Source organism: Mus caroli, unplaced genomic scaffold (assembly GCF_978045245.1).
Source record: "Mus caroli unplaced genomic scaffold, Mus_caroli_1 scaffold_9, whole genome shotgun sequence".
NCBI lineage: Eukaryota > Metazoa > Chordata > Mammalia > Rodentia > Muridae > Mus > Mus caroli.
In genome coordinates, this window is record NW_028227264.1 from 117658231 (window position 1) to 117673706 (window position 15476).

Here is a 15476-nt window from a genome sequence, read left to right on the forward strand (position 1 = left end):
GTTGGAGGAAGTGTATCATTGTGGGCGTGGGCTTTAAGACCCTCTTCCTAGCTGCCTGGAAGTGAGTACTCTGCTAGTAGCCTTCAGATGAAGATGGAGAACTCCCAGGTCCTCCTGCACCATGCCTGCCTGGATGCTGCCATGCTCCTGCCTTGATGATAATGGACTGAACCTCTGAACCTGTAAGACAGCCCCCATTGAATGTTGTCCTTATAAGAGTTGCCTTGGTCATGGTGTCTGTTCACAGTAGTAAAACCCTAACTAAGACAGAGATAGGACCAGGACTTGAAGCAAATCTGCCCATCTGACTTCTGAATATCACCGGGTTTTAAGTTCTTAGCTCTTTCCTTTAGGGTGAAGGAGAAAGTTGTTCTGTGAGGTGATCTGTGATGGTGTTATCATGTGTATACTTGGTTAGGCTGAACAGCAGCCTCTAGGATTCTCTTTCTGAGGGCAGTTCCCTGCTGGAGTGATTCACAGGGAGAGCCTAACAGCTCTCAATTATATAATAAAACACAATACTAGGTGCTGCTTTGAAAGGGTTCTTGAGGGTATAATGTCCCTGGTCAGATAAATTTAAATTAGTTTAAAAGGCTTAGTATTCTGGCTGGGGCTATAGCCCAGTTGGTCCAGTACTTGGTAATACACATAAAGCCCTGGCTTCAGTCCCCAGCGCCACAGATGCCATAGGTGGTGATATAAGCCTGTGATCCCAGCATTCAGGAAGTGAAGAAAAATAGCTTCTATTTTTAACTGGGTTATAGTCATCTAAAATAACCCCTCCCCTTGTTTTAAAATTTCATTTATTTATTTAACTAATTACTTAATTAGTTAGATATAGCATCCTTTTTTTTAAAGTTAAGATATCTTGTATCTCCAGGGGGCCTGGAACTCACTTTGTAGCTCAGGATAGCTTTGAACTTATGATCCTAGGTAGTCTGCAATGTGGGTGGTCATTAACATGCACAGAATTTGTTAGTTTTTAACTCTGTTTATTAATGGATCTAGATTTTGTAACAGGAAAGCAGATTGTTACACAGTGCTGAGGAGGAGGGTAAGGTTGGCTCTGGGTGGTCAGAAGGAGTGACTGGGAGATGGTGCATATGCTAAGGTCTTGCGCGCGCCCAACTGGCCAGGAAGAACGACGCTGCAACAGGATCCTTCTGCACACATTTATTAGGAGAGCTTGATTGTAGAGGCGAAGAGACAGACCCCAAGCCCAGAACTGGTGCTGCTTATATAGGCTTAGGAGAGGCGTTCTCTCTCATCTGATTGGTTAACTTGTCTCCCATCTGATTGGTTAACTTGTCTCTCATCTGATTGGTTAACTTGTCTCTCATCTGATTGGTTAACTTTGGTTAATTCTCAAAACCTCATCTTGGCAAAAGAACCTTTACTGCCTATGTATGTGTGGTGGCCAGCAGTAGCCAACTGCCACTCTGTAACTGCCACTCTGTAACTGCCACTCTGCAACTGCCACTGTGTAACTGCCACTGTGTAACTGCCACTCTGAAACGGCTTCCCACACTAAGGGGTCAAAAGAAAGACAGGATTGCAGGTAAAGGGGAGAGTCTGGCATGTGAAAGACATTCAAGCTCTCCTGTGGTGTGTTTTGTCTGAGGGTTTTACTGCTGTGAGCAGACACCATGACCAAGGCAACTCTTATAAGGACAACATTTAATTAGGGCTGGTTTACAGGTTCAGAGGTTCAGTCCATTATCATCAAGGTGGGAGTATGGCAGTGGCTAAGCAGGCATGGTGCGGGAGGAGCTGAGAGTTCTACATCTTCATCTGAAGGCAGAGAGCAGAAGACTGGCTTCTCATGTAGCTCAGAGGAAGATCTTAAAGCCCACACCCACACAGTGACACACCCACTCCAACAAGGCCATGCCTCTTAATAGTGTCACTCCCTGGGCCAAGCATATTCAAACCACCACAGGATACTCTTGGTGGCGGTTGGGGTGAGAGGGCTTGGGAGAGAAACCCTGTGGGCCCTGGAAGTCAAGGTAAAGATAGATACTTTGTTTTTTAAAAAAACCTTTGGACCCATGTATATGTATATATTAGAGTGTCCCAATTTGTTTGCATTTTGAGCCTTTAAAGGTCCTGGAGCATCTGTGGCTGAGCTTCGGTGGTTGCTCGTATTTCTTCTCAGCTCTCCGATGCAGCCCTCCTGGGTGCCGCGACCTCTGTATTAAGTGAGCACCAGTTAGCTACTGTCATACTATTCTTAACGCATCCTCCGGCTGTATGCTTGGAGTTCTTACCTGTTGAGAGAAAACAGAACCTGTGCCCTTCACATTAATTTGCCTGACAGTTTCCTGGTCTCAACATTTATTTTTGGTCCTATTAAGATCTGCTGAGAAGGCTTTGGGTTGCTGGGAGGTTCCATTGCCTCATTATTCCTGGCCCTCTGTCACCACCTGAGTTGTGGGAACTCAACCCTTCCTCAGGCTATTAACCCTTCCCGACCGCTCGGCTCCCTGATGCTCTCAGAATTAATTCTTAATTAAGAAAAGGCACCACGTGGGACAGAGGATGCCATCAGTTCCGTGGGCAAGAGAGACAGGAAATGATGGTGGTGGTGGCGGCGGAAGTGGAAGATGGAAGAGTTAAGCCCGAGACAAAAGCAGTGGAGTATAAATTCAGTCTGCATCTTCCTTTGCTTTTTATCCTTTCAAGATCTACCAGTCAGTCCCCTGTAGGTGTTTTGGGGGAAAGCAGACAGCTATAGAGATGGAACTAAATTTGGAAAGCCAAGCTGACTTGGTCGTTGGGAGCAGGACTCTACTATTTATTTGTGGGTAAGATGGGGATGACATTGCCTACCTGTGAGATAATAAGCAAAGCAGCTGGCTTGGTGTGACAGATGAGCTGGGATAAATTTGGGGTACTAAGCCTTGTGATCTTGAGCAAGGTGACTTTTTTTTTTTTGCAACGATTCCCAACCTGTGGGTCTCAGACCCCTTTGGCAAGCATCTATTTCCAAAAGTATTTACATATGATCTATAACAGTAGCAAAACTACAGTTATGAAGTAGCAATGAAAGTAGCTTTATGGTTGGGAGTCACCATAACACGAGGAACTGTATTAAAGGGTCACAGCATTGGGAAGGGTTGAGAACCGACATTGTAGAGGCAGTGTGTGTGTGTGTGTGTGTATAAGTAACTGTCACTTCTTGGACCCCTCCTCCTTCCATTTTTTCACTCACTGGGTGATAGAAGTATGTATCAGTTGCTGTAAGAACCATAACTTATCTTTTAAGGTACACACACACAAAAGTCATGATGGTTGCGTCCATGTGTACTAGGCAGCAGTAGTTGGACAGTGTGTTACAAAAAAACCCAAACAAAACGAAACCAAAAAACACACAAATAAACATAAATTCGGAGGCAGATATGGGTGGAAAAATGGGGAGTCAATATGACCAAAATTCACTGTATACATGTGTGAAAATCTGAAAAAAAGAGAAATATTATATGTTAAAACTCCTTTAGAGCCATGACGATGGGTTGTAAATATTTTTAGCACTTACTCAGACTCATTTAAAAGTGGGAGGGACGCCGAGCAGTGGTGGCGCACACCTTTAATCCCAGAACTTGGGAGGCAGAGGCAGGCGGGTTTCTGAGTTCGAGGCCAGCCTGGTCTACAGAGTGAGTTCCAGGACAGCCAGGGCTACACAGAGAAACCCTGTCTCAGCCCCCCCTCCAAAAAAAAGTGGGAGGGAGAATATTTTAGCCACAGACAGTCACACAGGTCATGCATTGTCTTTGAACCGTGAGCCTTAAAAGGCTCAAAATGGGGAGTGTTATGCTGTGTATATTTCCCACAGTAAAGAAACAGCAAGCAGAGAGAGTACAGCCTATTTGGTAACCCTTCCCCGCTCCTGAATGTAGGCTAGTCAGTAATAGTGTGACCCACTTAAGAGCTGGGGGGACTCTCACTACGGATTCCAGAAGATAGGTTAGACATGTCAGGCACCTGTGTCTAACCTTCTTACTTGACAGACCAGGGGTTGGAGATCCTGAGACTTGCTAAGTCACATGATACATGCAAAGAGACAGCAGCCATAGCCCTGTGCCACACTGATGACTAAGGTCTCCGATGCAATCGTGGCTGCCTGGATGCTGAATGGTACTTGGCTTATTTTCTAAGGGTCTAGGTACTCGGTGTTCTCAATCCACACAGGCAGGACCAAGTCACTGGTGCAGACAGTAATGACTCCAGAAAGGACCACAGCCACCTCTGTCCTGTTGTCTAAACTGCACTGCCCACCCTCACTCTGGACATAATGACTGTCATGGTAAGGACCACACCCAGGTTGCCCCTCTGGCTTTATCCCCTTCCCACTTTGATGCTTCCTGGTCATCTCTTGAGGTTTCACATGAAATTTCTCTTTATTCAGAAAGCACTTCTGTGCTCCCAGCCAGTGGGGGGGGGCGGGGGGGGGGCGGGGAACGCTGCTTGGTAACCCGTACTTCCTGTAAGTCTCACATTTGGAAGCACTTGTAACCTCTCTGTGTTCGGTGACAGGGTCTGCCCTGTCTTCTGCTTTTACTGCTCCTCAAGAACTTGACATCAGAGAAAAGAATACATTAATCTGCTCCTCTCACAAGGTGAGGATAGAGATAATAAACCTTTATTTGTGGTAACAAGCAGGAGAGGCTGGCGGAAGCAGGGCAGACATCGGACTCTATTGACTGACCCAGGCACCGGCTAGAGTTCAGATGAGATGTGCAGGTGAGCTATGGCTGTGGAGGTGGAGGTGGTGGTGGCAGGGACGACTCCCCACATTTGCTTGGTATGCATGTGAGAGTAAACGGTTAGTCAGCAGCAGTGGGGATAGAGTTTTGGCACACAGGATGCTTTCTGATATGATATTAAAGTTAAATGTTAAAAATGGGTCGGATAACAGAGCATAGTTGTGGAAAGCTTCCCTAGAGGGTAGAAAAAAAGAGGCCAGAGTTCCATTTCAGCAGGTTATTTTAGGCTTACCCCAGGCAGCGGGGCAGACGAGACATCCTCTTAGGGTCCGATTGTTCCCTTCCTCTGACCCATAATAAATGAAGCCGCACTCCTGTTGCCAAGAAGCAGTCAAGCATGCTTACAAATGCGCACACACACTGTTGGCCAGTCCTGTCCTGTGGCTGTATGTGCCGCTACTGAAGGTTCTGAAGTCACCTTTTGTCTAGAAAATTACTTCTATGGCTTAGTATGGCAAATCTTTTTCTATAAGGGGCTTGTTCTACATCTCAAAGTGAACAGGCAAACCTACCAGGTTACCTCCAGTGTCAACACCCTCCTAAAGGAAGGAAGCGGAGAACACAAGGTGAGGAGGCAAGAGGATTAAGATAATAGGCTGCTGTTCCAATTCTCCATGAACAAACCCAGCTACCTGGACACAGTTGTGTCTCCTAATCCCTTCCAGGCTGAGACACATTCTCTCTTAAAAAAAAAAAAAGAAAGAAAGAAAGAAAGAAAGAAAGGAAAGAAAGAAAGGTCTTGAATATGCAAATGAATCTAACTTAATTAACTTTTATGACCACAGCTTCTTTGAGATAACCATGAGGCCCAATTAGATTCCATTAAAATTCAGTCGTTTCCCTAAGCTTCATGAGAGACCCCTGTTTTCTCCAAAAAGTAACCAAACGGGAATGTAAAAGGAGCCAATCAGAAAACAAAGAGTTAGGCTGTTTGTAGCATGATGCCCCAGAAACTGCTTACAGAGTGACTGTTCCAGTTTGTCACCTGAGTCCCCTGGAGCTAGCACCGTGGCAGCGGCAGCGGCGGCAGCAGCAGCAAAACCAAATTGGTCCAGATCAGAATATAACATCTGACCCAGACTTACCATAGGTCCTGGGCATGAAAGATAAAGGCGGGGATGTTTCAGGTTTTTGAGCAGAAACAGACCTCGGGGGAGGGGGTTCCCTGGGCCTGGGGTCAGGGGTGAGGATGGGGGCAGAGGAACTCAGACCTCTTATTCTTAGCTGTCCATTTCACAGTTTATGTCCCCTTTCCACCAATCACAAATGTAATGGCTATTTACTATAAAAAGGGAAACAAAGACAAACCACAAAACAACAGCAACAAAATGCCACAACGTGATTGAAAGATATTAACTGTTTCTAGAACGCTCTTCTAGTTTGCTTCCTTCTTTTCCTCCCTGACCAAATTTTTAAGGACTTCGAGTAGAGTGGTGGTGGGAGTTTTATATGAGCCTTCGTGGATGCACACGCATTCTTGTGTGCGTGCACGTATTTGGGCACACAGCTCCGAGACCCAGGAGCATATTACCTTGCTGTCAACCATCATCATTACCCAGAACGTTCCATTTTCCCCATTGAAACTCTATTCCCACCAAATACTGACAATGCCCAGCCTTGGCAGCCACCTGCGTATGTACATCTGTCTGTATCATCTCAACTATTGTAGATACCCCAGTTAAGTGAGGTTAACCTTTCCCTTCCTTTTAAGCCTGAATACTATTCCATTGTGCATTTAGCTTATGTTTGCTGGCTCATTCATTCTTTGGTGGCTGCTACAGCTGTTGCCTATTGCGACTCATACTGTAAGGGTCCATGATTCTCCGAAGAATGATATCCCGGACTCAAATAGTATATAAACACAAAGAGTGCTTTATTTCACAGAGGTCTAGCTAGCATGCTCGGGTCTACCATCTACAAAGAAGGAGAGGCTCCAAAGTGAGCTCACAGACTTGATTTAAAGCATATTAGGGGAATCTCAGGGTAGGTGACCTCTATCTTAATCTGTTGGGTCCATCTCTAGGGACATTCCAGAACCATTCCTGAGGTGTGGGGACTGGAAACTGTTGATGGGAAGTCTGGAAACTATTGCTGAGAAAGTCTGGAAACTGCTGCTGATCCTTTGTCCTTGCCTCAGGCCAGGTGGTGGGGCAGTTTCTGAAGCCTGGGTTTTTTGTTTGTTTGTTTGTTTGTTTGTTTGTTTTGTTTTGTTTTTCAGTAACTGACTTGCCTGGATCTGGCCAGTTCTTGGAAACAGAGATTTAGGCCTAGTCTCCTGAACTGCCAGTTTGAAGCCTGTCGTGGAGTCAGCCTGTCTCACTCCTACTATGAACAAGGCAGTGCAAGAATCTCTTCTAGGCACTGTTTCCCATTCTTTTAAGCAGGCACCTAGAACCTTCCTTTTCTGTCTTTTAAAACCTCTGGCTAAGCTGGGCAGTGGTGGCACACACCTTTAATCCCAGCACTTGGGAGGCAGAGGCAAGTCGGATTTCTGAGTTCGAGGCCAGCCTCGTCTAGAGTGAGTTCCAGGCCAGCCAGGACTACACAGAGAAACCCTGTCCCGAAAAACAAAAAAACAAAAAAACCCTTAAAACCTCTGTCTACCACAATATGTCTCCTATCCTAACACCATGCAACTCCACAACTGTCAGTGCTTTTGCATCCTGGGCCCTGCATTGCTGTCTTTGGTTAGGGGCATGTGGGACAGCCTTACTTGTTATCTAATCCACATAGACCATTCAGCAAGGAGTAAAAAAGTGTTGGGTTTCTGTGTTGCCCCTTAGTTATGGGAACATCTAGTACACATGGCTACAATGCTGTGATTAATTTTGTTATAACTGTAGGCAGTAATTCTTCTTCATGCTGCTGAACTGTATCTAAAGCAGGCATGCTGGGAAGAGCAGGGTCCAGTGGTCAGCCCCGGTGATCTGGCCCTGCACAGACTGCTCGCTGGGAGGAGGATCGCAGCAGGTGGAGTTCTAAGTGAGTAAGTTTAAAAGCAAGTTTATATTCTCACGGTGAGAATTTTAAAATGCAATTGAAAACCAATCTTAATGAGGGAAACAGACTTTTGTAATTGTGCGAAAGAGGAGGAATAAACATAATAATAAAACGCCATGCCAAATCCCAGCTTTTTATTAAAGCAGAAGTTTCATCTTCCTTTCAGGCCCTTTAGCTTAACTGGGTCTTCATTCTTCTGCTGTGTTCATGATGAAGCACTCGTGCCTGGATTATGGGAACTTCAACAGCTATCCACACTGCTCCTCGCCAGGCTCCAGCAGCTGAAACAATGTTTCCATCATCGGCTCAAACAATCAACGCATGTGTGCACTTAGCTTTTCTCCAGCTTTGCTTAGCAGAACTCAACTTTCACTCATGTCGTGATGGTAATACTTCTCCAGCCTCCATGGCTGCTCATGTGGCTTCTATCACAGACAGACAGTTTTTATTCTTCTCCATAACACGAGATAAGCATAGTGTAAAACACCCAACTGGGGAGTGGAGAAGTGGCTCAGAAGTTAAGCGTATTGTGCATTGTTCTTGCAAAGGACCGGAGTTTGATTCCCAGCTCACAATTGCCTGTATCTCCAGTTCTAGGAGAACCTATGTACATAGATAGACATACATATAAAAATTTCAATTAAAAAAAACTTAAACAAAACACTCCCTCTCATTTGTCTCTATTTCCTTCTGCCCCTCTAGACACACACGTGAGGGCTGGAGTTGTAGCAACTATCTTGGAAACGTGAGGCAAGGAGCCAATATAGAAAAGTAATGTTGAAAGGCAGAAGGAACCTGGGGCCCCAAGGCATCTTTGAGCAACTGACATGCCTCCAGATGCCATGTTTTTCAGTCATGAGGGAAAGAGAAGCTATTAAGACATTGCTAGATAGAAATTAAGATTTTCAGCTAAAAATTTCACCAATCACATTTTTCAGATAAGGGATCTGAAACAGCAGATAAGTTGTCAAATTTCTATACTTTTTCAGGGTGCTCTGGGAATTTGGCTTTTCATAGTCTGACCTAGAGTCAACAGCCTTCTCTCTTGGACATGCTAGATTTCAGTCTAGTCAACTCTCTTTCCCTCTGTTCCAGTCTTGTTTCTGATTACTCTGATAAAATACAACAATAAAAATAACTTAAGGAAGAAGGGTTTTGGGGGGTTGCCGGAGACCAGGGTACCTTTCATGGTCCACTGCCCCACAGAGTTTATTTTAGCACGCAATTCCAGGATGCTGTCAATTATAGCAGATTAAGGCAGAGGTCTTAGAAGCAGTCAGTCACCGTACACCTGTAGTGAAGAGCAGACAGAACGAATACATGAATTTTTACTGCTTAGCTCATTTGGGTCCTAACCCAAGCCCAAGGATTAGTGATGCCCATAGTGGGACAGGTTTCCCCACATCAATTGAAGTTATCAAATCAATCCTCACCCCCCAGACATACCGATAAACCAACTGGAACTAGACAATCCCTTATCGAGGCTCTAGATCTGTGGTTCTCAACATTTCTAATGCTGTGACCCTTTAATACAGTTCAGGAGAGGTGACCCCCCAACCATGAAATTATTTTTGTTGCTGCTTCTTAACATGTTTACTGTTGTTATGAATCATAATGTAAGTATCTGTGTTTTCCAACAGTCTCAAGCAACCCCTGTGAATGACCCCTCCCCCAAGGGGTCGGGCTCCACAGGTTGACCACCATTGCTCTAGATTGTTTTAGATTTTCAATTAAAAGTAACCCACCACTCCTTCCCACAAATGTCAGTTTGATATGTCAAGAACCAGATCTGAGCTCACGTGTCACTTCCTGTCACTTCCTTTCATAAAACCTTCAGTATTCCCCCCCCCCCCCCCACACACACACACAGGGCATGAAAGGAGGAAGTTGACTTTTTGGGGAGGTGAAGGGAATCTGTGGGGGGAGATAGGGGTTAAGAGGGGATGACATGAGGTGGACATGATAGAAATTATATATTTATCTTCCAGAGGTCCTGAGTTCAACTCCCAGCAACCACATGGTGGCTCTCAACCATCTGTAATGGGATCTGATGCCCTCTTCTGGTGTATCTAAAAACAGCAATAGTATAGTCATCAAATAAATAAATGAATCTTCACACACACACACAAAAGACTCAGATTCAAAATATATTTACAAATACCGTGATCATATAGCTATGCTTTCTTTGAATAGGTCATAATTTTCAGCAACCCATATATTCCAGTTTATATCCTGTGCGCAGGTACATCTGTCTCATCACATCTTCCCAGGCAAATTTTCTGCACCTGGCTCCATCCCAGAATCCTTTCTGCCTCCTAGATGTCTCACCTTCTACTATCCTTTCTCATAGGCATACAGATATATGTGCTTCTGACTCCAATCTGTGTTGCTGTCTGGGTGATGCTTTTGGTAGTTGTCATGGAGAGCCCAAACTTAGCAAGGAACATGGTCATTTAGTGATGGCCTTCCACAGACGAAGCAGGGGAGAGCAGAGACAGGCACTGCAGTTTGAGAGTGCTCGTGGCGATGGAATCTACTGTCCAGAGTAAGTTTACCTGTTTATATCCCTCTCTCTCTCCCTCTACCCCTCTCTGTCTCTGTCTCCATCTCCCTCTTTCCCACCCAGCACCCTTGTGTGCATGTGTATAAATATGGGTGTGCACATACCTCAACAGGCACGAGGAAGTCAGAGACAAATTTTGGAACTTGGTTTCTCTTCCATCATGAGCTGTGGTGATTGACTACAAGGATGGCTTTTACCTGTTGAGCATCTTGTTGTTCCCAGAACCAGATACTTTCAGAGTGAGGAGGTTGGTATAGGAACAACATTGAGGACATATTGACCAAAAGTTGGGAGAGACTCAGGTGAGCCCAGGAGTCAGGTCTCCATCCACAGAGCTCTCAGGGGCTCCTGCACCCCCTCTCACCATCTGTTGCTATTCACTCTTTAGCCTCAAAGTTACACACTCCCACACCCTGATGCCCACACGCCTGCTGTCCCCTGTGTGTCTTGTCTCATTTTATTTCCTTCTCTCTTTCTTCCTGGGCTTCAAGTGCCAGTGTGAGAGTCCCTCTCTGCTCCTCATCTTCTTCCCTCCCCTCCACACTGACGGTCCAACTGCTTCCCCGCTTTATACACACCTGTGTGTTGTGTATATATATATATATATATATATATATATGTGTGTGTGTGTGTGTGTGTGTGTGTATGTATGTGTGTTTGGTGTGTGTGTGTGTATATATGTGTGTGTGACTATCACCTCTCCGGCAGAGACTGAGGGTCTGGCAGAGACTGCGTGTGGTAGGAGAGACGTCACCCTCAGACGCTCATAACCAACCAGCAAAAGTCAATCCTAGGTGTGGTGGATTTGGCCTAAAGCTTGCATAATGTTATTTGGGTTCCCAAAATTGCATGAGAATCCCTCATGTAAGGCCCCAGTTAGTTCTGATTAGTAAATTAAGTTGCCAGCAGCCAATTGGCTGGTCAAAGAGACAGAGGCGGGACTTTAGGATTTGCAGGCAAGGGGAAGGAGAGAAGGAGGATTTAGAATCACCAAGTCAGGAAAGGAATAAGATGCAGGCTTGCGACCTTGAGAGCCGCAGAAGACAGAGTGGTCTAGGGTAACAAGAATGAAATATAGATTTTAGTAATAACTCAGGGGTATCGGAGGGGAGGCGTTAGCAACGTGGAAGTTTGGGAGTGGCTCAACCATTGAGCCAATTAAGGCATATTAAATATAAGGCTGTGTGTGTGTGTGTGTGTGTGTGTGTGTCTTTCATTCGGGAATCCACAACACTGGGTGAGTAGTGAGGAACTCGCAACGCTGCCCGCCTGGTGACTTGGGTAGATTTAATCTCCTTCTACAACACCAATCAGCAGAACTTACTCCCAGGCACAGACAGGATGTGTAGGAAGGTGTACCCTCTCACTGAGCCCTTCTAATACTTTATGCACTTCCCGGGGAAAGATAGGAACTGCTTGATAACCATGCCCTCAATGAATGCTCAAAAAGGTAACGAAGCTATTGGGCTGACAATAGGGCTTCAGTGGACTAAGCAACTGCAGCCCAAGCCTTTGCAGGACTCACATAAAGTGGAAGGGGAAAAAAAACCTGACTTTAGAAAGCTGAGTAATCACAAGACAGCTGACTTCAGAAAGCTCTCTTGTGACCTTCATACGTACCTGATGGCCTATGTGCACTTCTTCCCATCCTACGCATAATGATCGCAGAAGGATTTGAGCTTAGCCATCCCTCCCCTGATCCATCAAGGAGGATCAGAGAAAGAACTGAGCAAGAACTGGGTGCAGGTTTTCAAATCTAGGAGCCCACAGGAAAAACACATCAACCAAAGGGCACCGCATGATCATTCTCTGCTCTACACTACCTGTTTGATGTTTGTATTAAAGTGAATAGTAATTCAGGGGCTGGGAGACAGATGGCTCAGTTGGTATGGTGCTTACATGAGGGGACACAGTTTGACCCAAATTTATGAAGGAGCCATGTGTGGCATGGGCACCTGTAACCATGGTAACCACGGTGTGCAGAGGCAGAGACAGGAGGGTCCCTGGGGCTCAAATCCTTCTGCAAATTGAAGTTAGTCTCTCTCTCTCTCTCTCTCTCTCTCTCTCTCTCTCTCTCTCCCTCCCTCCCTCCCTCTCCTTCCCTCCCTCTCTCCCTCCCTCCTTCCCTCCTTTCTTCCCTCTTAGCTTGAGCCATCTCTCAGTTTAAGTTAGCTAACAGGCAGGCATGGTAGCACACAGGGAAAAACTCACAGCTCCTCAGGAGGGTGAGGCAGAAGGAGGATCATGAACCCAAGGCAAATATTGGTAACTTCCGTAGGAGTTCGTCTCGAAAGTGCTGAGGAGTGCTGCGAAGACCTAGCCCACAAAGTTAGACGACATCTGTGAAAGACTGTGTGGACAGAATGAAGTCTCCAAATGGTAGTTAGGGCTGTTATTGGGACGGTTCTTCAGGCAGGGTGAAGGAGAGAGAGCGAGTAGGAGGGAGGAAGAGAGAACCTTGTTAATCCACCCCCCTCACGCCCCAGGCGTCTTCTGGCTGAAACCCTAGTTTATCCTGTGAACGCAAAGCTAATAATACTATCCAATAAACACGTGTGCTTAGAAATTAGTCTGCGGTAAGGTTGGATCTGCTTGGGAGGTTGGTACTGACATCACACGCTTCCAGCCGGAGGCTGGCAGTCAACTTGATGCTCTATTGTTGCTTGCTTTGGAAAGAGCGGGTCTAAATCTGAGCTTTTCCCTGTTTAAACTACTTCTGCTGGTAGCGTTGATTATAGGCCTCGCATTCTCCAACCGATTGTGTCATCCCTGACGCACCTCAGACGCATAAATAGCTCATACAAAACACAGACATTTCAAAAGTTGCCCATGTCTAACCCTGCACCTTCCTGGGTCCTGGTAAGTAGCTGGGATATTTCTGTATCTTTCCTGTTACACGGTCCCCAAACCATCATAAAACCCCTTTAGAATCTTCCTGAAAAGAGGCAAGCACATTTGGAAGAGCTTCTGTGGGTGACCTTAGCTGTTCTTTGCCGACGACAGAACAAAGGATAATAATAACTGCTCCGGAGGCTGCCGGAGCCAGAGCAGACTCACGGACGAACACCTGGTATGTGGCAAGTAGCCAACAGACATAATTGCTCTTAGTGTTTTTTTTTTTAATTTATTAATAACAACACGAGAAGCACTTGGGGCAAAATGACATTTGAAACAAGTCCTGGAAAGATCTGTTTATACTTAACAGTCAAGAGGCTGCCCATTTGCGTTACCCACGTGTTGATTCAGAAGACGACCTCTGTCTTGGTGGCAGAGGCAAACGTTAGCACGGGACAAGGGCTGATGTATTAGACCGGGGTACTGCTCAGTCAATCAGAAGCTACTGAATAAGATGACCCGAGCCGAGCTGTGTCTGTGCAGCTGTTAGCATTGCAGTTTAATTGAGCAGATGTTCCAACTGTCACTCCACCCGACAGGGACTGGAAGCCTTAGGAGCCATTAAGGATGGACCTCTGCCTCACAGAGGACTCTGGGTTTCACCTCCTAATTCTCTGCTAACCTTAAAAGGGAAAACATCGCAAATGCTCCCCCACCCCTGCCCCTTCCCCTAAGCCTTCTGAGTGAAACAAAACAAAATAGAGCAACAACAAAACCCACTGCCTAGAATGGAGATAGCCCATTCTCTTCTGCTCCCAAGAGTAGATCCTGACATGCAATTGTCTCCTCCTGTAAGAGTTAGTCCAGTTGGGCCTGGCAATCACCAGTGGGAGACCACGCCTTGGGAAATCTGATAGACCTGAAGGAGTGTGAAGGGGACAGGAGGAATAATTATCCCCTTAATGAGATCAGGCACTTATACCTCCCAGAAGCCCCTCCCTCAGGGTAGCAGTTTTGCAGATCTTCCCTGCTGAGTCCGTACCATTTTTGAGTTCTAAATTCAAAGCACGTGGTACTCCTCCTGTTTCTGAATCTTTTTCAGTAGCCCTAGTGTGTGCTCTCCTGGCCTAGGTCACACCTTCCCTAACACTCTGGGCTTTGACACCTGTGTGCTAAAGCCCTCCTCCCTTCCTGCAGCTGGCCTCCATCGTGAGCATCCTGGTTTTCTTGAGCCCTGTCTCTAAAGGAATACCATTCCCATTTCCATCCCTCCCCTTCTTACAGCTTGCCCCCATTGCTGTTTTTCTTTCAAGAGCTAATAAAACGGTCCTTGAGCTCCCTTCTGGGTCTGTTTTTAGAGCCTTTTATTAACGAGACTAAGAACCCCAAAGGGAACGCAATGTTTCCGGTAGCAACAACGTTGAAAACAGCACTGCCTTACATTGTATCATGGAGCTAATGTCAGGCAAGATACCCTCTGCAGCTTCCCGCTCCGTGTGGCACCTGGGTCCTGGACAGGAAGGCTGCAAATCAGTGGTCAGGAGCTCTTCGGGCTGGTCCATGTATCCTGTCAGTCACAAGGCCTGGAGACCTATTCTTAGACTCTCAGTTCTTATAGATCTTATTAAAATGGTAATATCCTTCCTGGCATCAATCACTGACAAATTATGCACGGGAAACTTGGGCTCCAGTTTGCAGAACAAGCTCTTCTGGAGGGGATGGTTCACAGGGAAGTGCTGGGAAGTGGTAGCCATTCTTCAGGGAATGAAAGGAATATGTAGAGTTTGAGGGGTGAGCAGGGCAGCCATTCCAAAAGGCTCCAGGAGAGGAAGCTGATGGGACCATGCTTTGTCTCTGTTGCCTGCTCCTCTGCTAGCAGGCGATGGTTGAAACTATCCGAGGTAGAACAGAGACTTGATCCCATATTCTACAGTCGCGATATTGAACATTGGAGATAATTTATGTGAAATGTATCACTAAGCAAGCTTGTGTCTGTGAGAGTATATGTCATACATCTAGATGGCATGGTCCACTACATACCTAGGCGTGTGTGTGTGTGTGTATGCATGTGTTTGTATGTTGTGTATATGTATGTGTATGTATGTATGTATGTATGTATATGTATGTGCATGTATGTATGTGTGTATGTGTATATATATGTGTATATGTGTGTGTATATATATATGTGTATACACGTGTGTATATGTGTATGTATGTGTGTGTGCATGTGTGTATGTGATATTGCCTATTGCTCTTAGTGCCACGATGGGGAAAAATAGCATGAGATTAAATCAAACACACACAGACACACACAC

General features: G+C 45.8%; 2 long non-coding RNA genes across 2 annotated transcripts; one reads left to right on the plus strand and one right to left on the minus strand.

The window, feature by feature from the left end:
• The first annotated feature begins 4544 nt into the window (after positions 1-4544).
• On the plus strand, positions 4545-8068 carry LOC115032129 (uncharacterized). The gene is made up of 3 exons (XR_003837761.2): positions 4545-4740; positions 7607-7745; positions 7930-8068. It is a non-coding gene; the product is annotated as an uncharacterized LOC115032129 (long non-coding RNA).
• A 193-nt stretch (positions 8069-8261) lies between these two features.
• LOC115032130 (uncharacterized) lies at positions 8262-12790 on the minus strand. The gene is made up of 4 exons (XR_003837762.2): positions 12538-12790; positions 11947-12082; positions 8946-9054; positions 8262-8366 (listed from the first exon to the last, which is right to left on the minus strand). It is a non-coding gene; the product is annotated as an uncharacterized LOC115032130 (long non-coding RNA).
• Positions 12791-15476: the final 2686 nt, after the last annotated feature.